This window comes from Biomphalaria glabrata, chromosome 13 (genome assembly GCF_947242115.1).
Source record: "Biomphalaria glabrata chromosome 13, xgBioGlab47.1, whole genome shotgun sequence".
Lineage (NCBI taxonomy): Eukaryota > Metazoa > Mollusca > Gastropoda > Planorbidae > Biomphalaria > Biomphalaria glabrata.
The window spans coordinates 33,141,522-33,164,595 of NC_074723.1; the positions used below are offsets into that span (position 1 = coordinate 33,141,522).

At 35.1% G+C, this 23,074-nt stretch overlaps 1 pseudogene; it reads right to left on the reverse strand.

The window, feature by feature from the left end:
• Window positions 1–1,094: 1,094 nt before the first annotated feature.
• Window positions 1,095–10,563, reverse strand: LOC106061038 (angiopoietin-4-like; annotated as a pseudogene).
• Between the last annotated feature and the right edge of the window lie 12,511 nt (window positions 10,564–23,074).

The window sequence follows — 23,074 nt, forward strand, 5'->3', positions numbered from 1 at the left end:
ATAAGAGAAAGAGAGAGAAAAAAAAGAGGGAATAAGAGAAAGAGAGACACAGGCAGAGCCATGTACAGAGAAATGACTACGCCTAACAAACTGGACAGTATTAACTTCCTCCCCCGCAAAGAACAATCTACAATCTTCCAACTAAGAACAGGACACACACCACTATTAAATTACCACCTGAACAAAATAAACTCCACACAACTCCCCCTTTGCAGACATTGCGCCCACTCCTTTGAAACCGTAAACCATATCATCTTTGAATGCCCCTCCGTAATCCACCTTAGGCAGACCCTACTTCCACTACAGCCCAACATAACCAACACACTGTACGGCAGTGCTGAACAACTGAAGAAAACAGCACACTTTTTTTCCTTGGCACAGTCTGCAAAAGAGCTCACAGCTCAGCAGCAATAAAGCTGGCTAGAAGAAGAAGAAGAAGAAGAGAAAGAGAGAGAGAAAGAAAGGGAGAATGAGAGAGAGAAAGAGAGAGTGAGAGAGAAAAAAGAGAAAATAAGAGAAAGATAGAGAGAGATAAAAAAGGCACTTAGCGAGAGTGAGAGAAAGGGAGAAAGAGAGAGAGAATGAGAGAGAGAGAGAAAAGAGAGAGAGAGAGAGAAAGGTATTTTAAACGTGTAAGAAAGCTTATGATGTTTTGTCGTCAATTCTGTGTATCACTGTTTGCAGTTTATCTTCTTGTGTCATTGGATTCATTGTATCTATATATATTGTTAATTAACTACCAGTTATTTAGAAAATATTTTAAACTCTCCAATTTTTCAAAAGTTTATCTGGGACCCTTTTTTCACTTCTAACCAACTTAAATAAAGTGTATTTGTAACTAGTGAAAACAAAAATTACTCAAAAATAATTAGATATTTGGTTTGTTTTTAAAAAGCTTGCACTTTCAGCTCATCTTGCACGCATAGCATACTGGAGTCTATTTGTATGTAAAGATGGGTTAAAAAGAATTTTTATACATGAGTCTGTAACATGTTTTGTATTATTTTTCATTTATCAAAGCAATTATAATGTTAAAAATAAAAATAAAAAAAAAGGAAAATGAAAATACAATGTAAAACAACACCATATTTGAATATTAATCTTTTATTATGGTAAAAAACACTAACAGCATTGTAATATCAGAATATTGTTCCTACTGTTTACTAATATACACGTTGTGTGAAGGTTAAGTTCCTAAGTTTCAAAAGGAAATGTTCGATAAATTAAATAATCTATAACGAGTAGATTTTTGTAAACATATTTTCCCTTTGCAACTAATTGCATTGGTCGTTTTATTCTGTTTCTCTTATTTTCATCTCACTGAAAGAAACACTTTTTTCCCATTCAGTTACATCCCTCCAGTTCAATCCTCGGTCAAATAATGAACTTTCCCATTGACCATTTAGATTAGAGCGATGACAACTTCTATACCACCAGGCACCTGAATTAAGTTCTGCACAGTTTGAGACAATGTGTACATCGTTATCTCTATCAAAAGTACTAAAGAACATGTTGTTATGATATTCTAATCCATTAGAAGCATTTCCTGAATACTTTCCAATCTGTAGTTTATATTTCTCAGTCTCACCCAAAACTTTAAAGTCTTTGTACTGCGCAAAATATTTTGTGTTGTTAAATTCTAAATCTATTCTTAAATCAAATTGTCTTCTAGAAGTTAATTGAAATATATTTTCATTGCCCAGATAAAATTCACCTATATTGTAATCTCCAAAGCCGTCACGATACTCCTTCCAGCCTCTATAGAAATCTACTTTTCCGTTGATTCTTCTCTGAAAGATGATCCATCCACCGCCGTCTGTCTTGGTGTCACACATGACCTGTAATCCAGAAACCAACGTGACTATCACGCGGTTTTTCGTGCTGCTGATGTCACGACAAGAGTTGGGTTTAGAAAAACCAAACCGGCGTTTTAGGACTTCATCTTTGTCTTCTGTTATATATGTATATATATAATATAATTAGATAAAAATATACTTCATAGATAATGAAAATTAGACATATATAAAAGATAATTCAGTAATTTGTTCAAACATTATATTTAGAGTCGTCTGCATTGAAACAGGTACTTTTACAAAGTTGTAACCAAATCATTAATACTTCAGATAGATTAAAAAGGTAACCTTTGGTATTTGCATTCATAATTTTTAAATTCAGTTGAGATCAACACTTTTTGGCTTAGTGGCCACCTAAACGTTCAAATCGCGTATCGCAAGGTCACGTCAAAAAAAAAAGAAGTTCAAAGGAAAAGCAATTTTGCGACCTTTATAGACCTTTACAGACCTTTATAGACCTTTATAGAGTCTGAGCCACACTGGTACAAGTGCACATCAATTAAGATGTTTTTTTTTGTTTTTAGCGGTCCCCGAAAGGGAAAAGACGCTTTTTGTTTTGTGTAATGTCTGTCCATCAGGGGCGGACTAGCTATATTGGCAAATGGGCAAATGTCCGGTGGGCCTGTATCAAATGGGCCGGTCTAGTCGCGACCAAAGAAAAAATCTTTTTTTTTTCAATGCAGACAACTTTAGAAAGGTTACAAAGACAGTTGGTGTGTTTGTTACTATTTATAATGAATAGTTGTATAAATGGTGTATTTTTATGAAAAAAATTGCTGCATAAGTGATTGAAAAATTAGATTTTTCGCTATAAGAAAAGAAAAAAGTAGCCGTTGTATAAAAACTTTGAATGGTCTAAAATATTACAATGTCGGATTTCCAATATCGCTTCTAGTTTACGAGATCTAAACGGGACGGACGGAATGACGGACAACAGGGGCGAACTGGGTATCAAAATCAGCCCGGGCATTACCATATAAACCGGCCCACAAATTAATCGCATGTCATATCATGGGCGTAGCCACGATTTTTTCGGTGGGGGGATTTTTTTTTACCCCTCTCTGTAAATTATATGTATTTCATTAGTCTTCATTACATTCTAACCTTTAATTCTTTGGGGCGTTTTTTTTAAAGCCTAAAATACGTTCTTCTCTTAATTAGTGGAAAGACAGTACATACAGTAGAATAAGACTGCAAAGGTACAGTTAATACGCGTGACCCCTAGGGGTCATGCGACTAAAGTGAGCCTGTTTTTGAATCTGCGTGGGTAAAAAACCCGAGGTGTGAAATATCAAATGTTGACCACAGGTCTCTTAGTAAAAAAAACAAAAACTACATACATGTATAGCATATTAATTAGAAATGGGGATTCCAAAATCTCGAAGGTGTGTTTATTGAAATTATAACTTTTGTTTAAAATAAATTTAAACAAAAATGTTTTGGTTCAGGTAAATGAGATTTATAACGTATATTTATGTTCCGTTCAATGTGTTTAGGTAGTTGTCGCAAATGTCCACGTGCACAATATCGAGTCGGTTTCTTGTGTTTGTGACGAGGTTCATTACGACATTGATTCCATGTTTTTACTAAAACAAGAAGACGGGGGAAGCAGTCGTAAACTTCTGTACAATAACCTATAAGGCAGGACGTAGAACCGGAATGTGATTTTGCAACTAGAATTTTAAGTATCTATGTAAAAGTTTCTCGTTTGTGAGTTTTTAAAATAATGTTTTCTTGTATCAGAATGGATTCATCTGTGATTGGGATCTGACTTTGTCCACGTGCAAAAGGTTTAATATCCAATCTAAAAAATCATTAGAAGAATATCTTCAAATCTTTGCTTTTGGACGTCAAGGTATAATTCGTTATATACTATATATTTACAAAATGCCACTCACAGATTGATCGTAAAATTTCGTATACAGGTTTCCTTTAGGTCCTAGAACATTTTTTGACAAAATTGAGACCGTGTGACCGCAATTCGTGGAAAACCGCAAGCTTTCTAATTAATCCTTTGTATTTTATTTTTGATTTTCACCAAAATGCCGAAGTTTACATATCGAGCTTTTAAAAAAATGTAGAACTTCCTGTATATTTTTTTCCCCTAAGTGAACTTTCTAAACTCCTTCACGTCGTTTCCACTTTCACTAATTAAAAAAAAAACCAATTATGAAATTATGATATATCTAGAGTCTTTTTCGTTTTTTTTCGAGAGGGAAAAGAGATAGATAGATAGATAGATAGATAGATAGAGAGAGAGAGAGAGAGAGAGATATAAATTCAAATAAACTATTACAAGAACTAAAGCCCAATTGAAATTTCTATTTACATAAAAATACAAAAATAAATCTAGAAAGTGAAACGAGAGTATGACATTCCATTTGGCCTATCGGTTAATTCCTTTTTTTTTCTATAGGCCTCAAACTTGATGGTACAAAGAAATGTATGTGGTGATAATTACGGTACATTGCTTGAGGGCGCGATGGCTGAGCGGTAAATCGCTTGGCTTCCGTACTGAAGGTCCCGGGTTCGAATCCTGGTGAAGACTGGGATTTTTATTTCGGGATTTTCGAGTCCACACAGCTCTAATGGGTACCTGACATTAGTTGGGGAAAAGTAAAGACGGTTGGTCGTTCTTCTGGCCACATGAGACCCACATTACCCGTAGGCCACAGAAACATATGACCTTTACATCATCTGCCCTATAGACCAAAAGGTCTGAAAGGGGAAGTTTACTTTTTGCTTGCATTACGATTAAAAGTTCCGTGCATTATTAAAGGTTGAAAAAAAAAAGTAAAAAATAACGGTCGAATATATATATATATACTTCTAATAATAAGGTTTGTTTTTGAGTCCGAAGATTAATGAGGAATGCTAGTAGACATAAAAAGTAGTGATGGGCAAGTTGATTTTTTTTTTTACTTTCTGATCGGATAAACTGACTTTTTTGGGAAAAAAAATATTTTAATTGTATACAATTTTCATCTTTCTGGGGACACGCCACGGTCGTCTTGCGGATCTTTGGAGTTCCAATGATCACAGATTGAGAACCACTGTTCAAGAAGCTTGTTAGGACTTTATAACTCCAGGCATGCTACATTTCCTCGCCCGAATGAAAACGGTTGTTATCGAAAACTGAAATCGGAGTTGTCAAGTTATTTTCATTGATTCGATCTGCGTGTCTACAAGTAGATTAAGCCATGCGAAAAAATATATAACAATATTTTTTCCCAATATTAAAAGCAATACAAAAAGATTCGATTCACGTTAGTTATGATTTTGATTTTTTTTTACTCAAACTGAAAGAAAGAATGTAACGTGAATTATATAGTATCGATATAAAGATGTCAAAGAAACCTATTTCATAATCTTAAATTCATATACATAATAAATAGGATTATGTATTTTATATTATTAAAATATTTAAAAAAAAGGTAACTGTACCTTTGTCAATATTTTTCTTCATGTCATTTAACTCAGTTGAAAGATTGGCTAACTGTGCTTCCAGATCTACTTTTAACTCTGTCATAGTTTGTTGACTGGCATTCAAATCTTTATTAATACTCAAGAGTTGTAGTCTGTTCGAATTGAAGTCACCTGTAATAAGGTCTATCTTTTGCGCGTTAGTATTTAGATCAGCTTTAATGCTGCTTATATTTTGCCTATTTATATTTATCTCATCTTTAATGTTTTTTAAATTCTGTCCATTAGAATTTAAATCATCTGTGATGCTGTTCATATGTTGCGTGTTAGTATTCAAGTCATCTCTAATGCTACTTATATTTTGTTTCTGACTATTCAGCTCATCTTTAATTTTGTTCATATTTTGTATGTACCTATCAATGTCATCTTTAACGCTTATGATATTTCGTTGTTTCGTTTCCAAGTCATCAATTCTTTTGATTATATTCTTTTCGTTTTCCTTGCCTTCATCTTTTTGTGCTAACAACTTTTGTAGTACTTTGACCAAATCCTCAAAGGTTGGACCTGTGACTGTAATTGTTAACATTTCATTCAATCTCTCAGATGTTCCTTTAGAATCAGTGACATGAGCTCCGCAGAAATATTTTCCAGACTCTGAGGATTTCAAATGGCTCCATGTGACTTCAATGTACGAGTCTTTCAACTCGTTGTCAAACAGTTCAGCTTTAGCATTTTTGAAATTATTTTCACGTATCGTTGTCAAAACGGGTTGATTTTTACTCATAGTAGCAACTACACCTTTTGTCTCTGTAAAAACAAAATTTGTATAAGTATTATTACTATTATTATTATAGCTTTTATATAGCGCTACTTTCGTGCTTATAGCATGCTCAGAGCGCTTTTGGTCCAATCTCTTTTGTGGACCAGTTGGGGGGGGGGGAGGAGGGGGCATTTTCCGTGCTGCCTTTGGGCGCTCAGTAAACCTCTAGACCCTTCTAGGTAGTCAAGCCAAGCCAAGTTCCAGCGCACTTAGCCTCTCGACCACGTTTCCCACATATAATAGATGTTAACATACTACTAGTCGTGCATATGATATTTATTTTTACATTTGTACAGATACGAATGCCCCATGTAAAGCTATAACTTTTGAACAATATTTACATACTTCATCCAATGTTTTTGGTTAAGCATATATCTTTTGATGTATAGAATATCTAAAAATAAAGAAGAAAAAGAAAAACTTCATTGAGTCAACTAAGTAATCAATTTTGTGTTTTTGTTTTTTTCTTTGTTGGTGACGTAATAAGCCCTAAATTGTCCCGATATACCAAAAACCTAAAATATCAAATATCCTAATTATCGATACCTTGTACTTGCCATGAACACTGTTGATCTAAAACAAGAGTTGTCAGCTTTATTCTATTTAGAGATTCAAAAACAAATAAAGTGTTGTTTTTCTAGCTGTTTCTTTTCCTTTGAATGTAGTGGACCTAAGACTGTTCCTTGAGGTACACCTGAGTTTACTGCTATTGGTGTTGATTTAGAGCCATTTATTATTACAGTTTGTTCTCTCATTATCGGAATATCTGTAATCCACTGATGCCATGGACCATCAATGCCAAAATATTTTAATTTTTGATGCAAAATATGGTGGTGAAATTTGTCAAAATCCTTGGAAAAATCTAGTAAGTTGTCTTCTATTTGTTCACTATCATCTAAACCTTTTGAAAAATCATCAATTAGTCCTATGAGTTGTGTTTCACATGATCTATATTTCCTAAAGCCGTGTTGGTATGGGGTAAGGACATTATGTTTGTCTAAGTGGTTTATGATGTTGCTACATATTATCTGCCTTAGTTTCTTTAAATTTTCTATATAGGTTTTCCTTCTGTTTACAAAGCTTCTTTAATATATTAATCCTGCATTTATTTATTCTGCTCCTTATGCATTTACTTCGTATATGATTTTCTATAATGTTTTTAAGAAAGTTTTTAATGAAATTCCGGAGGTGATCGACTGGTTGGTTAATGTCTTTTTGTAATAAGAATGTTTGTTGAAAGTTTAATGCAGCTTGTTGTAGTTGTGTTAAGTAGCATTTATACCAGAGTAAGATTTTTCTTTTCGGTTTTGTATTGGCTATTTCTTTTATCTGACTGTGTATATTAATAATATCATGGTCTAATAGACTCGGGAAAATATCATAATTTACCACTAATCCAGGTCTATTGGTTATGAAGAGATCTTATGTGTTGTTTAATCTAGTTGTTTTTTTAATGATTTGATCTAAACTTAGATTGTGTAAACTTTCTATGAAAAGCTCATTTATGTCCTTAAGGTTTTGGTGTTTATCTATGGTTAGTGTTTTAAAATTTATATCAGGTAGTTTGAAATCACCCATAATAAAAAAAAATGAATTTTATTTTTTTTTCTCTAAGTGTTGCATTTCTATGTGAGAACCATCAGAAGTACTCGCTAAGACAATTCTCTCCATTTGCAACTTCTCATGAGACTAAAGATGCCAATTTGTGATACAGATCTACTGGCATAAGTTAGGCATCTGTAATCGCTAGTCGATGTACACTTGCACTCTTCTTTCTACTTCTGGTGTGTACGCCACCTGCAATCTAGGACCTTTCCTTTATGCTTCTTCTCCATCTGGAACTATTCGTGGCCTCTTTTCTCCAACTGTTGGGGTGTCAATATTGCAGAGCTTCATGTCGCATTAGCATAAACCGTAAAAAAAGAGAAAAAAAAAACACTAAAATATAAGAGAATAAACATAACAGGAAAAAAAAGCATTACCGTGAAGTATGTACAAAAATTGAACTGTGAAATTGTGCACTGAGTCCAGTTTTGAAACCTGCAACATAAAAACATTCTTTCTTTAAATGAGAATCAAAATGTCTGCTGCCTCGTGGTTATATTTATACAGGACAGCCGCTGATACTAATTCCTAACATGTATCGGCGTCAACCGATTCTTTGAACATTTCTAATGACTTAGTTTAACACAGTTAAGTTTTAAATACCAAATGTTTCTAAGTTTACCTGAAAAAAACATTTCAGAGTCAGGGGATCTAGTAGTTCTGTAACAATTCGGGAACTTGCTACAAAATGAAGTCTTGATCCTGATCAGAAAAAAAAGAAAAGACATTCTTCAGGGTTCTATCTCTCTCTCTCTCTCTCTCTCTCTCTCTCTTTCTCTATCTATCTATCTATCTCTCTATCTCTCTATCTATCCATCCATCCATCCATCCATCCATCCATCCATTCATCCTTCCATCTATCTATCTATCTATCTATCTATCTATCTATCTATCTATCTATCTATCTATCTATCTATCTATCTATCTCTCTCTCTATCTATCCATCCATCCATCCATCCATCCATCTCTCTTTCTATCTATCTATCTATCTATCTATCTATCTATCTATCTATCTATCTATCTATCTATCTATCTATCTATCTATCTATCTATCAGAATAAGTAATCCATTACTGCCCACTTACTTTGGTAGTAGCCTGTAATGTCTTCTTTCTTTGGGAAACATTTATCCTTATTTTCGTCCTCCTTTAATCGTCGAATCTCTTCAACCAATGCAGTCGAGTTGATTGTATAATGTACTTCTGTTTTTACTACACTTGAACTGTTGGTTCCCTGGGGAGTATCTCCTTCAGCTTTACATCTGTAGACTCTTGCATCAAACTTACTTGGATTGTGTAGTGTTAAAGTTAAATAAAAATCACCGACATTGATCTGAGAACGTTGAAGTTAAACAAGTTGGGTGAGATTGAGTGTTTTAGCTTCTAAGGAAAGAAGAACTTCGAATTCTTTGAGACTTTCTTGATAGCGAGAAAGAGTTAGAGATTTGATCACTTGAAGATGTTGAGCTTGGTTGTTAGTTATAGAACAGTTGATCACAAGTTTTGGTGTCAGCTCTAAAGAAATAGCATGAGGCTGGATGTCAATTGTAAGCTCTGAAAAAGAAAGTTTATTTTTTATAAAACAATATAAATGTAGCATAAAGGAAGAAGCACTAATATTACAATGATGAGACTTTCATCTCATTCTAAAGCGTACGTGGGGGCACGGTGGTTGAGTGGTTAAGCGCTTGGTGTCTAAACCTGATTAGAATCTTGGTAAAGACTAAGATTATGAATTTCGAGATTTTTTAAGGCGCCACTAAGTCCATCCAATTATAATGGGTACCTGACTTTTGTTGGGGAAAGTAAAGGTGGTTAGTAGTTGTGCTGGCCACATGACACCCTGCTCGTTAACCGTTGGCCAAAGAAACAGATGACCTTAACATCATCGCAAGGTGTGAAAGGGAAACTTTACTTTTAGGTGGCGAGGCGGTTGAGCTATAATGTGCTTGACTTTCGAACCTTGGGTTCTGAGTTCAAATCCTGGTGAAGAGTGGAATTTTTAATTTCGAGTTCTTTGGCTACCTCTGAGTCCATCCAGCTCTAAAGGGTACCTGATTATTTGGAGTAAAGTAAAGGCGGACGTCGTGGTGCTGGTCACGTGACCTACACGCGAATCTTACGTCATTTAAAAATTCAAACTTTTGTACGATCTTTTTTATTGGTAGCAATGTCTGCACGGGAACGTACGTCCTTTTGTTTAATCGACAATTAAACCTTTAGACCCGTGTCGTAGTCTAGCCTCTAAACACTTGAATAGTAGTTCCATTTTATATGCTCTCTTGTAAAAAAAAAAAAGCTCAGCTCTTTAAGGGTTAAGCAATATTGTCATTAAGACTAAACTGAATGAAGATTTAATTTATAAATAATATTTTTAGAAAATTGGTTCGAATCCTTGTGAAGAGACTACTTCGGGATCTTTAGGGTCTCTGAGTCCAACCAGCTCTAATGGGGTACCTGATATTAGTTGGGAAAAAGTAAAGGCGGCAGATCATCCTGCTGACCTCATAAATCTCATAAATAAACTTATGACCTTTACATCATCTGCCGAAAAGAACACTAGGTCTGAAAAATTAATTAAAATAACTCGGACCTTTAAGATAATTTAGCTACATAAATATTCTAAATTTTTATTCGTATTAAATGTATATAAATGTATAAGAAAGCTATGTTAAATAAAACCTGAAATTAAGTTAACATTTCCTACCAGAACTAGTAACTGACAATAACAACGCACAGAGCAAAAGACGAAGACTCTCCATTTCACTTTTGTACACATTTAGAAGTTGGAAAACATGTATATAAGGGAAGCTATCTTATTGCAAACATTTATAAAAGGGAAGCTATTTAATGAGAAGCATTTATATTAGGGAAGCTATTTATCTAATTAGAAGCGGAGACTATAGTCTAGGACACTAGGACACACTCAAAAGTGTATCCGAATACTTGTCAGTGCTTACATTTAGTGTCAATGATAGCATGGAAAAAGTAGTGCCAATGTATTGGGCGTAGCCTCGGCCTACAGCCAGTAAATGTGGAGATACCAACTTTAATTAGGAATTTTAATTTTGTCTGTACAGATTGGTTAATATAATTATCTTAGTTTATTGAACAGCCGTTATCGTAACTATTTGATACTTGCAGTATGATCTACCTTCTAACACAATAGGATTTATAGAAAAAACTAACCGGATATGACCCGCGGGCTTTATTATGTGTATCGCTAATCTAGTGTCACGTTCCCTTAAATAGCTAATATAAAATACGGTGAAAATGGGTTTACCCGATTAGTTTAAAAGTTCATAAATAAATTAAGTTTTTTTTAGCTGTCCCCGAAAGGGGAATAGAGGGAAATAGACGCTATCAGTTTTGCGTCGTCTGTCTGTCCGTTCGTCCGCCTTCCCATTAACATCTCGTAAACTTTAAATGATATTGAAAATCCGACATCTTGATATTTTAGACTATTCGAAGTTCTAATGCAGCGGCAACCTTTTTTTTTCTTTTCGGAAAGCGAAAATTGTAATTTAAAAAATCAACTTTGCAAGCAGTTTTTTTTTTAAATAAAAGTATTCCATTTTTTTTACTACTATTAACTATTGATGGTAACAAACACGGGAGGTTATTTAGTACGGTCTCCTCCGTGATGTAGGAGCATTCATGCCAATTTTTTTTTCATGTTTTGTCAAACGGTTTTGATTTCCATTCGGAATATTCATTACATATATACATATTCCTTACATCGTAATTTATATATTAGATTCTACAGATACAATCAACAGTACGAAACGTTTGGCGCAGGCCGTTACACCATAATGATTAGTCAAATAATATGTATATATATATTTTTTTTTAAATCTCAGAGAAGACCACACCCACATCTGATCCACTCACATCGTCCTAGTTCTCCTCTTTGCTATACGAGTTATTTCCCCAATCAGCGATCCAGTTTGACTTGCGTCAAGCATTGTACCAAGGGGGGGGTTCGATGTGTCACGATTTTATTTGTAGAGCTTTGTCTGGTCTCCACATACACGGATTCCGAGCTGCTTTTAAAGCAGCGGTTCTCAACCTTTTAAGCCAGGCGACCCCTTTTTACAATCCCCCACTCTGCCGCGACCCCCCCCCCCCCCCACACACACACATACTGCAATAGAAGAGTAGACAATACTAACCCATATTTTCGTTGGTCTTAGGAGACCCCTGGGAAATGGTAAATCGATCCCCAAGGGGGTCGTGACCGACAGGTTGAGAACCCCTGCTTTAAAGTGATCACAACCTACTAGTAGGATATACTGAAGCAACACGGCCCTTATAATAAATCCTTGAGTTTAATGGCTTTTAGTAAATAAAATAAGTAGACCTACTAACGAAAACTTGACTGACATAAAACAGCATAGTATATAATAGTGAAAATTCAGATGAGCCAGAACCCATTATAGAATAACAATAATATTTCAAAGCTAAGTGACAATGTCAAGCTTGAACCCATAATTGATAATCATGAACAATGACAAAATTACAATTTAGAGTGAAAAATGATTAGCGAACCACGATATGTAGCTTCACATCCTTATATAGCAAATTAAATCATTCTATCTGGATCCTTAACGTCACAAAGGGCCTGCCTTAAGCATAGGCAAACTAGGCAGACTAATAGGGATTCACACAAGACCACCACAATAATAAAGAGAGTGAAACATGTCCTCCTATTATTGTTGGAAACCTGAAGTACACTAGGTTTCTAATAAATTACATAATTTTATTTTTTTTTTAAATTCTGTATTTTTTTTTTATTTCATTTGAGGCCATCTAATTCACTTCGCTTAGGGCCTTCATTTATTTAAAGCCGGCACTGCGTCATAGATTGTATATTCTCTAAGTTTCTACTTCGAACCCACTTCATGTTCATACATTCTCCATCGTCTTCCACAAAAATCTGCATGCCTCAATTGGACACAATAATACTGACTACTACTGGTCAGTTGGTATTGTGTGCTGTTAAGTGTGACACTATACACACTTGTAAACAGCCCGCTCTATCTCCTCTGGTGTACGCACTCAAGTGTGAGAGGAGGTATCGATGTTTTTCTATCACCATTTAATTTTTTTTTTCGATAATGTTACCCTTTTCCCCCAAATGTGGCAACAAAAAGGCCTCGCCAAAGCAGTAGCGCCAATGCGGCTGCGCCAAAACGGTTGCGATAAAAAGCGCAGCTTTACAGTTTTAATACTCTACAACGAGACAACAAATGTCATTCACGATGAAAATGGGAAGAAGCGAGTCGAGCTTCATAAAGTGGCCTCTTAATAGTGTCGCCACTGTAGTGCTTTATGTCTGCTTTTTTTTTAATCCGTAGATCTTGTTGTGGTAATTCTATGGGAAGCGAAACCAGGAAGAGTTTGAGAACTGAGGTCAAAGGTCGTAACAAGTCCGGTATATCATATTTATTTTCTTGTTAATACTCAGTCGTTAGATTGTATCTCCATACAGGTTATACAACCAGAGGCGTAGTGAGCAGAACGGGCGCAGGGGGCAAGAAACTTTATTGGTGCCCCCTCGCCATCATTTTCCATCAACATCAAATAGAAATATAGGCTTATAAATAAAAAAAAAAATTATTTAATAATGTAATACAAATAACCTTAGAATGTAGAACCGAAATAAAATATCTACGATATTTTTTTTCCACGCCTCTCTGCTTGTGGCCCCCCCCCCCCCAAGGATCTTTTTTCTTTCAATACAAAAAAAGATTGTTCACTCACGATACTAATTCAACTAATACCACCACATCTTTCAAGTACGATTTCTTTCCCTTGTTCAAAATACCAAAAGCAAAATAATTATTTATCAATAGTTACTGAACTCATTGTTAATTGTTTTTATATTGATTCTCGAGTTGTCACGTAAAAGAAATAATTGTTCAAAATGACAGGTTAATCTGAGATTGGGTGTGGGAGAAATAACATGTACACATTTTTACCAGATAGACAGACAAATAGACAGACAAAGTGCAAGAATAAAATAAACTGTATAAAATTCTGAATGCTGCTAGTCAGACCACAGTCAACATACAAACCGCACTTGGACACCTATTTGAGAAAAACATTGCTAAGAAAGACTTACATGTTGTAAGTATTTTTACCATCACAAAGAAGATGTCAGATACAGATCACAAAAACATAGAAGGAAATGAAAATTTTAGCTTCTTTGACAATTAAATTGTTGAACAAAAGGTAACTTCCTTTTCTGTAAATTTCATAAGTAATGTTAAAGATAAACTTTAGTATGAAAGTACATTTTGTGTGCTATCGTACGAATTCTTCGACTGATATATAATGCTATTTGTGATGCACAACTGTAAAACAAATTTCCTCCCGGATAATAAAGATTATTATTATTATTATTATGTTAGAGACGAACGAGTATTCATTCTCTGGCACTTCCGGGTAGAGTTTCGTTAAAGAGAAACAAAATTCATTGTAGTCCCTTTATCCGTGTCTACTGAGGAGTTTTCTGGTGATGTGACAGGTCTGCAGCAGAACCGCCCTCTGAAAAGCAACGCGAATAATCTTAGGAATTTTACGGGCCTTGAAGGTATCAGTGAGGCCAGTGGTCATTATCCCCTTGGTTGATATAACAATCGTTTCTCTCTCTCTCTCTCTCTCTCTCTCTATATATATATATATATATATATATATATATTATATATAATTCTCTTCTTGGCCCAACCATGAAAAAGTTAAAGAAAGATAACTCTTTTATTTTTGCAAGTCGGACTAGAGTAACCCCTCATAACTTTCGAGGTGACAGAGAGCGAGGATAATAAAAAAAAATGATGGTGTGGGGCGTATGCTACGCCGTGGGTCGGCTCGTTATTATTATTTTAAGAAAATGCAAAACAATATGGATGCTTTAAAAAAAAAAAACTTGCCTTATACAAAACATATCAACACCAATGGCTGAATCAGTTTATTGATTTTTGCTTGCATTGTTACCTTTAAAAGATACTCTTGGTAAAATATGAATCTGTTTGACTTTGGCGCTATTCAGTTCTCAAGAAAGTACATGGTTTTCTAAATATTTATGTATCGATAACACAGAAGCTACTGGAGTGTAAGCGTGACGAATGTTACAGAATGGAACTCTATTCTTCACATATTTATCTCTTTAATCCGGGGTCGGCAGCACGGGTCTCGGAGCGCTAAAATGTTTGAACAGAAGTCAGTGCACCTTAAAATGTAGAAAGCGAGAGCAGTAGTTCTTGAAGACTGTCCTGCACCGAATAAGGATTTTATTTTTGCGAAAAAATTTTAAGGCGGAGACCTAATGCATGATGAAATACTTAATGCATGATGAAATACTTAATGCAAGATGAAATACTTAATGCATGATGAAATACTTAATGCATGATGAAATACTTAATGCAAGATGAAATACTTAATGCATGATGAAATACTTAATGCAAGATGAAATACTTAATGCATGATGAAATACTTAATGCATGATGAAATACTTAATGCATGATGAAATACTTAATGCAAGATGAAATACTTAATGCAGTCTGAAATACTTAATGCAGTCTGAAATACTTAATGCATGCTGAAATACTTAATGCAAGATGAAATACTTAATGCAGTCTGAAATACTTAATGCAGTCTGAAATACTTAATGCATGCTGAAATACTTAATGCATGATGAAATACTTAATGCAGTCTGAAATACTTAATGCAGTCTGAAATACTTAATGCATGCTGAAATACTTAATGCAAGATGAAATACTTAATGCAAGATGAAATACTTAATGCCTGATGAAATTCCGTATTGAAGAGATAAGTGTTTATTGAAAGTAAGGTGTAATGTGTTGTAATGAATTGACAAGCGCATACAATGGATGTCGCAGTTAACTTTGAGGTGGAGGCTATTTGATAGCATTATTATAATATAAGAAGGTACTTGTTTAAATATATAGCGCGCCGCTTTCTTATAGGTTCTATGTCATAGCTTTCTATGACGTCATTTAGCAATTTGAATTATTTGTATGGTGTTGTTTTTTTTTTTTAAATCTCCTTGCTACGTCATTATTTCTTATGACGTCAATTGACATTTTTGGTTTTGTTTACCATTCGCCATATTGGGCTTGAGGAACAACTGATAAGCAGTGTTTATGAGTTCTGATGAAATCTTGGGTTTACGCAACTGTACAGCCTTAGCCGTATAGCCTTGGACCTATTCTTGAACCCCTATTGGGTGAGAGTCGTCTTTTGCATTTCAATGATATTTTTCATGATAATTCGTTTCGTATATTTTAGTCTTAGATTAGACATTATAATTTTCTTGTTTATCTTCTATAGGGATTCAGTTTATGCATTACTTATTATTACAGCTGGAGTTCACGCACAAAGGCCGTAGGATACACATTTGAGAACAGACGCAGACGGCGAAAATAAAATCTAATTTGACTGACGGCGGACAATGGTTATGCTTGGTGTGGTTGTGGCAAAATATGTAGGTCAGAACTGGGGCTGAGCAGCCACGGAAAATACTGCATTCCTCATTAATGTTCGGACTCGAAAACATGAATTACCTGTGTGGTGGTCTAGAGTAGGTCTGGTTATTATTGAGTTTATTTGTAAAGTGTTGGTATCATATTGCTGGTTTGGGATGGCCTTTGTGAAGAATGTCTTCTGAAGTTGGTGTCAGTTTTGAGCGTAATTGATAGTATTGTTCCATGACAAATTACGTTTAAGATTCACATCAGAATTTAAGGTGCTTATATGTTTGTTTCTATCAATTAGCCTAATGGTATTATTTTATTTTCAGAGCTGAAGTCTAGATTCTAGATCTTTTCATTAATTACTGTTAATGCAATTTTTAATTGGCACCTTTATTTGAATATATATTATTACTTAATAATATTCTTCATCATTCATTTCAAAATTAAAGTTCTTTTTCAGACATTGAAATCTATAGAGCAGATGACGATAAGGTCATATGTTTTTTTATTATTGGCCAACGGCTAATGAGCAGGGTGTCATGTGGCCAGCACAACGACCTCTACTAAAGTCATGTATCCTTTAGAGTCGGGTGCACTGAGGGGCGCCCAAGAAATCCAGAAATTCTAAATCAAGGAATCAAGACATAGCGACAAAGAAAAAAAGAACTTCTCTAAGATTCAAACCCAGAACCCCAAGTTTGGAAACCAAGCGCTTAACCACTCAGCCCCATCATTGTCTTCAACTTAAAGTATAAAATGTATTATTTGTATTTTAAATCATCATGCATATAGTTTGTTAGTTTATGTGCAACTGTATTTGCATGGAGTATCTGTCAGGCTGAACCTGGACTATACTATTAGTAAAGAGCATACGTTAATATTTACTTCACACGACAGAGAAACGTTATAATATATTTAAAGGAATGAAAGTTTTTATAATACAAAATTAATAATACTTGAACAAACATATGTTTTAATATATTACAAATGTAGTGTACGATCAAAACAAATCAATTCTTGTGACCATTTCTGTTTTCTTAAGTACCAGAATGTTACGATTTTATATTTCTGTTTGTTTCATTAGATAACTTATATTTTTTATCTCTATAATGGCACAGAATCACTTGCCTGTGAAATATAAAATGATTAAAAACACTGAGGAAACTTTTGTGTTCTTTTTTTGTTCTTTCCTTAATAAACGTCTTCAAACTCATCAATTCAAACAATGCATTGATAAAATTAATTTAGCATCAACTTGACATCAAATTTTTGTTCATTCACTGAAATAATAAAGACACAAAATACTGTTTCTTAGTTACACTATAGTTGTATTGATACACATTTACACTGATACAACTTAGTACTGATACTGTGATGCAGCTTTATACTTATACAACCTTGTGGTGATACAACTGAAATTTCTAGATTTAACTTGACTAAACAACTCGTAGAGCCACAACTGTTTAAGGACCCGTTCCTACGCAATGACTCCGACTTACTCTCTTTCCCTCATGTATCCCTTTTTAAACCGTCTTTTCCAGAATCATACATACTTCTATTTTAGATATTTTTTATTAGCTTTATTACCTTCTAAAATATTTATTAATATTTGTTTCGAAAGCCAATAATTGATAATTATTCAGAATTGGATATAGTTTCTAATTATAGTGAAAACTTGATTAACATAATTTTGAAAAAAAAATCGTTTTATCCAACTTGCACTAAATTCAACATATAAAATTCGTCAACTTATACTCTGATTTATTTATCAGACGTAAATACTATGTCATTCTTCATTTATTTAGATATTTTCAAAGAACTGCATTCGACATACACCTGATATATACCTATAGATCAGCGGTTCTCAACCTTTAAGTCCGGCGACCCCTTTTTACAATCCCCCACTCTGGCGCGACCCCCCCCCCCCTCGCACACACATACAGCAATAGAAGGATTGACAAAAACTATCCATGTTTTCGTTGGTCTTAGGCGACCCCTGACAAATCGTCATTCGACCCCCAAGGTGGTCGCGATCCACAGGTTGAGAACCCCTGCTTTAGATCATCAAAGTTTTAAGTTCTTTAGAATTGTCTCAGCTCATAAACTTATTTCATGAATAATAACAGAGCCTTGCACTGCGATGGAGCGAATGGCTTGATTAGGTCTTGGGTTGTTCATGTTGATTAAAGTCTGGCCGTTGATGTAGCACTCAATGTAGCCTGACCGCACGAAGAAATGCATTCGGAATACTTTGCTCAGCACGAACGGGTAGCCGTTGTTGTTTAGGAAGGACGTCGACCACGTCCCGTTGTCGTACGATTTTGTCGTCACGAATTTATCAGTCTGGCATTGGGCGTCAGTGCAGTTGTAGAATTTACTGCAGTCGTTGTTACAGCCTGCCCGGAAGTGATAGTTGATGTAGGTGAAGTCATCGTTTCCTAGGTCCAGTTGGACAGAGTCGAACTTTAGGAAAGTCATTTTCACGAAAATCTGAAATTAAAAAAAAATATTATTAAAACTATTTTTTTTTCTGCCTAAATTAATGATCTCGCTCACTCCCTCACTTTCTCTCTCTCTATCTCTTTTTTTCACTCTCTCTTTCTCTCTTACTTTCTCTTTTTCACTCTCTCTTTCTCTCATTCTCTTTTCACTCTCTCTTTCTCTCTCACTTTCTTTTTTTCACTCTCTTTCTCTCATTCTCTATCTCTCTCTCTCTCTTTCTCTCTCACTTTCTCTTTTTCTCTCTCTCTGTCTCTCTTTCTTTTCTCTCTTTCACTTTTTCACGCTCTCTTTCTCTCTCTCTGTCTCTCTCTTTTTCTCTCTTTCATTTTTTCACTCTCTCTTTCTCCCTCTCTGTCTCTTTCTCTCTTTCACTTTTTCACTCTCTTTCTCTCTCTCTCTCTCTTGTACACATAATCTGTTTATAATCACATTCTCTATATACCTTCTTACTAATTATAAATCATACGACAATTTTTAATGCACAAGAAGTGCTGGCTGAGTGGTCAAGTGCTTGGCTTCCGAACAGAGGTCTCAGGTTCAAAACGTGTTAAACACTTGGATTTGGAATTTCAGGATTTTAAGGACACCCCGAAGCCTACTGATATTTATTGGAAACATGAGATTAGCTGGGAAACGTAATGCTGTTGGTCTTTGTGCTGGCCATCTGACACCCTCGGCAACGTAAGTAATAAAGATAGATAGCCTATACATCATTTGTCTTATAGCTTGAGCTAGCCAGGAAAACCAGTGACTTGGCAGAGTTTAAGTCATTGGTTAACATGCATGACTAAATGCATGATGCGTAGGACGTAATCATCTTCTTTTTTTGAAGTAACGTCTGTGTTATATAAGATAAGATAAGATGTTCGCAAGGTCCGAAAGGGGAACTTCACTTACTTCCATGCCTAAAATAAATATGGTATTCGATAATATTTTTTATGCTTGCATCATATTGGACTCTCAGATTCTACTATAAACATAAGTTAAACATCATTATGGTCGTTGTGCTGGCCACATGATACCCTAGTTAACCGTAGGCCACAGAAACAGATGAACTTGACATCATCTGCCCTATAGACTACAAGGTCTGAAATGGGAACTTTAAACATCATTATAATTTATGAATACATGAGAGTTAAAGATGTAGTAAAAAAAAAAGAACATTATTTTTGTTACGATGCGCTATTTAACTGATATGGTGGACTGTGCATCTATTTTAGTTAGGTGAATGTATTTCAAAGGCATTTTTTTTGTTTGGCTAGTTTATGGGAGGACAGAATAATAGAGGTGCCCCTCCCGCAACACTTGAAGGCCATCTCAGGCGCCAACTTGGCGTAAATGGCATAGAGTGGAACACCTGAGAGCAAAATGGCTTCGGAAAAACATCACTGAAAATCTCTCAAAAAAGGCCGCAAATTGCACAGTTTAGATCAGTGATTCCCAAAGTGGTCTATATAGACCCCCAGGGGTCTACGAAAACTTCCAAGGGGTCTACGAAAGTAAAAAAATACATTGGGGGTCTATGAGATGCCCACGGGGGTCTACGATAATAGATTTCATGCAGTTCGAGTTACTTAATTTTCACATTCCATTAATGTAATTATTTCATACACTAATATATGATTTGTACCTTCGTTACAGCTTTAAATATTTAGCCTGCTATTCAAACGAAAAATTGTTGTAATCAATGCCAATACTTATTTAAATAGCTTAATTTTGTCTACATGTAACTAATATTTAAAAAAAAAAAGAAATGTAGACAGTACAGCATTAATTATTTAAAATTGGGATTCCTTCCTTCCTTGTTAAACAAGCAGTTGCCTAAGTGACTTTTTTCTGACGATATGAACCAGGTTCGTTGGAAGATCATCTCAGACAATGCTACCCTGACAAAAATAAAGATTTTAAAAACTTTCGAACACTCAAAGTTCAAAATAGACCCACAAAATCTTTGTTCAACATCATATAGGGAAGATGATGGTTTGTAAGCGTCTTAAAGATTTTTTTACTTATAGCAAAATACGGAAAACAGCAAAGGTCAAACATTGATACTACCAGCCGTTTTACACAAACCTACATCTGTTATTATTAAAAGAATTTCTTTAAGCAACAATACAGTTCAAGGACGCTTCGGTGGCATGAGTGACAAAAGTTTCTTATGTAAATCTTTGCAAAAGACATAAATACAGTTTGGTCTGACAAGGTGTAGCGCTGTGTGCTACAAACTATCTAATGGTCACCATCTCATCTCATCTATGCCTGTGGTCCCTTCTGGGCATAGGTCACCAACCAGCTTCCTCCAGGCATCTCGGTTCTGGGCGAATCTCTCCAACTGTCGCCAAGTCTTGCTCATCTGCTTCCAGATAGCGGAGACCTGGAGAACCACCATCACCACCATGAACAAAATCCAGGTATTCATCAATACCTGCCTGAGGAAAATTCTTATGCTCCTCTGGCCAGACAAGATCTTGAATGAGGAACAGTGGCAAAGAACAAAACAGCAGCCCATTGAAGTAGACATCCTTCAGAGACGCTGGAGATGGCTAGGTCACAGCCTTCGCCAGCCTGCATCCAGCATAACATGGCAAGCCCTAGCCTGGAACCCCCAAGGAAAGAGAGGGAGGGGACGGCCCAGGAATACATGGCGCTAATGGTGCCGTCTCCTTATATTTCCTTAGGGTTGGCCCACGAGACCTTTCCCTTGTTTGGGTATAGTATCAAGGCAGCAGAGGTTTGAATTCAGTTTTCCTTCTGCTAGGTGAGCAGCAAGCCAAGGTTAATGAGTCCTTCCTGCTCGAAGCTTACTGGTTTAGGCTCCAGTTACTCGCCTTCTCCTGTTAATGACAACAGTTCCACAGATTCAATATTTTTACCACACGTGAAAGATCAAGAAATACACGAGAAACTGCTCTTTGCGAAACCTTTTACAATGATACTTAAGGCATATTAATTAATTAATTAATATTTAATGTTGGAAAGACTACTTCATAGAAAGACAAATTCGTATATAAAACATAATATTCATAGTTTTGTAGTTTTAAAATGTTTTTCACTCTTCAACTCACTACAGTTAGAAATTTGTTTAAAACAAATGTTGATGAATTTACAAAAATGTGAAGTTAAGCAAGTTACAAGTTGAGCAGGGGGTCTACCGAAAACCAGAAAACATGGCAAGGGGTCTACGAGACAAAAAAGTTTGGGAACCACTGGTTTAGATCAAAAGGAAAGTTATTGCACTAAGCCAGGCGTAGAATGTTAAAAATCTACAACAGCCACCAGCAGACATTGGTTTGCAAAAATGTGTAAATAGTAATCTAAATCCGCTTATCTTTTCTTGAATAACTGCACCTCTCTTTAATATACGAACTTGAAGACCGTCTGCGCCCGTTTTATTATTTTCAGTTTAAGCACCACATTTGTAAAAACGATAAATTAAACAAATTCAAGAAAGCTAAATTAAAATTCACTTTTCATACAACTTACCAGAAAATATAACACATACTCTAATACCGCAAATACAATATTCAAAACAATCAGCCGTGTAGTTAATTTTTTTATAGATCTAGATCTAGATTAACAATTATAAATCTGTGTGATTAACTGTGATTAGAATCATTTTGACATTGTTTTGTTCAATGCACTATGATCTTATCAATTGTGTGGACCATTTGGGGAAAAAAAAAGGAGGTGGGGAGAAAGAAGGGGGTATTTTTGTGAATGTTACCCTGACTGTTTCATTTTTAAATCTATTATAAAAAACAACAACAATAAAGTGAAAGACATGAATTCGAACTTGAGAGTGCTAGCATCCTAAAGCCTCCTCAAACCAACACAATAACCACTTGTACCAGTGGATGGTTAGAAAAATTGAAGGTTTCATTGTTATCTATTGTTTTGTTATCTTCAAATTTTAAAGCGTTAACCCATAGAATATAAAGGGGATTAACTCAACTTATACCACCACACCAGTTAAGTTCAATGTCTATGCATTGTTTCATATCAAAAAAAAAAATTACCAATAGTTAATTACATAAGTGGAATTTGAAAAAAAAGTATTCTTGTGTTGTCAAGTAGAAATAATTGCGTATAATTTCAGCCTGATTAGAGATTGGATGAAGGAGAAACAACGTGTACAAACTTTTAACCAGACAGACAGACCGACAGACTGAGTTGATATAAGCTTTGTCATAAGTCCATGAGTGAAAGTGTAATAATTCATCCTTAACAAAACGGAACAGCTTAGATAATTCGATATCTCAATGATAAAAGTGCATAACAACTATCATAAATATCAGATCGTATTAACATTTCCTTCATATACCGGATACACCCAAAAAGCTAGTTGTTTAGAGTTTTCCGCCATGTATGAAAATCTCAA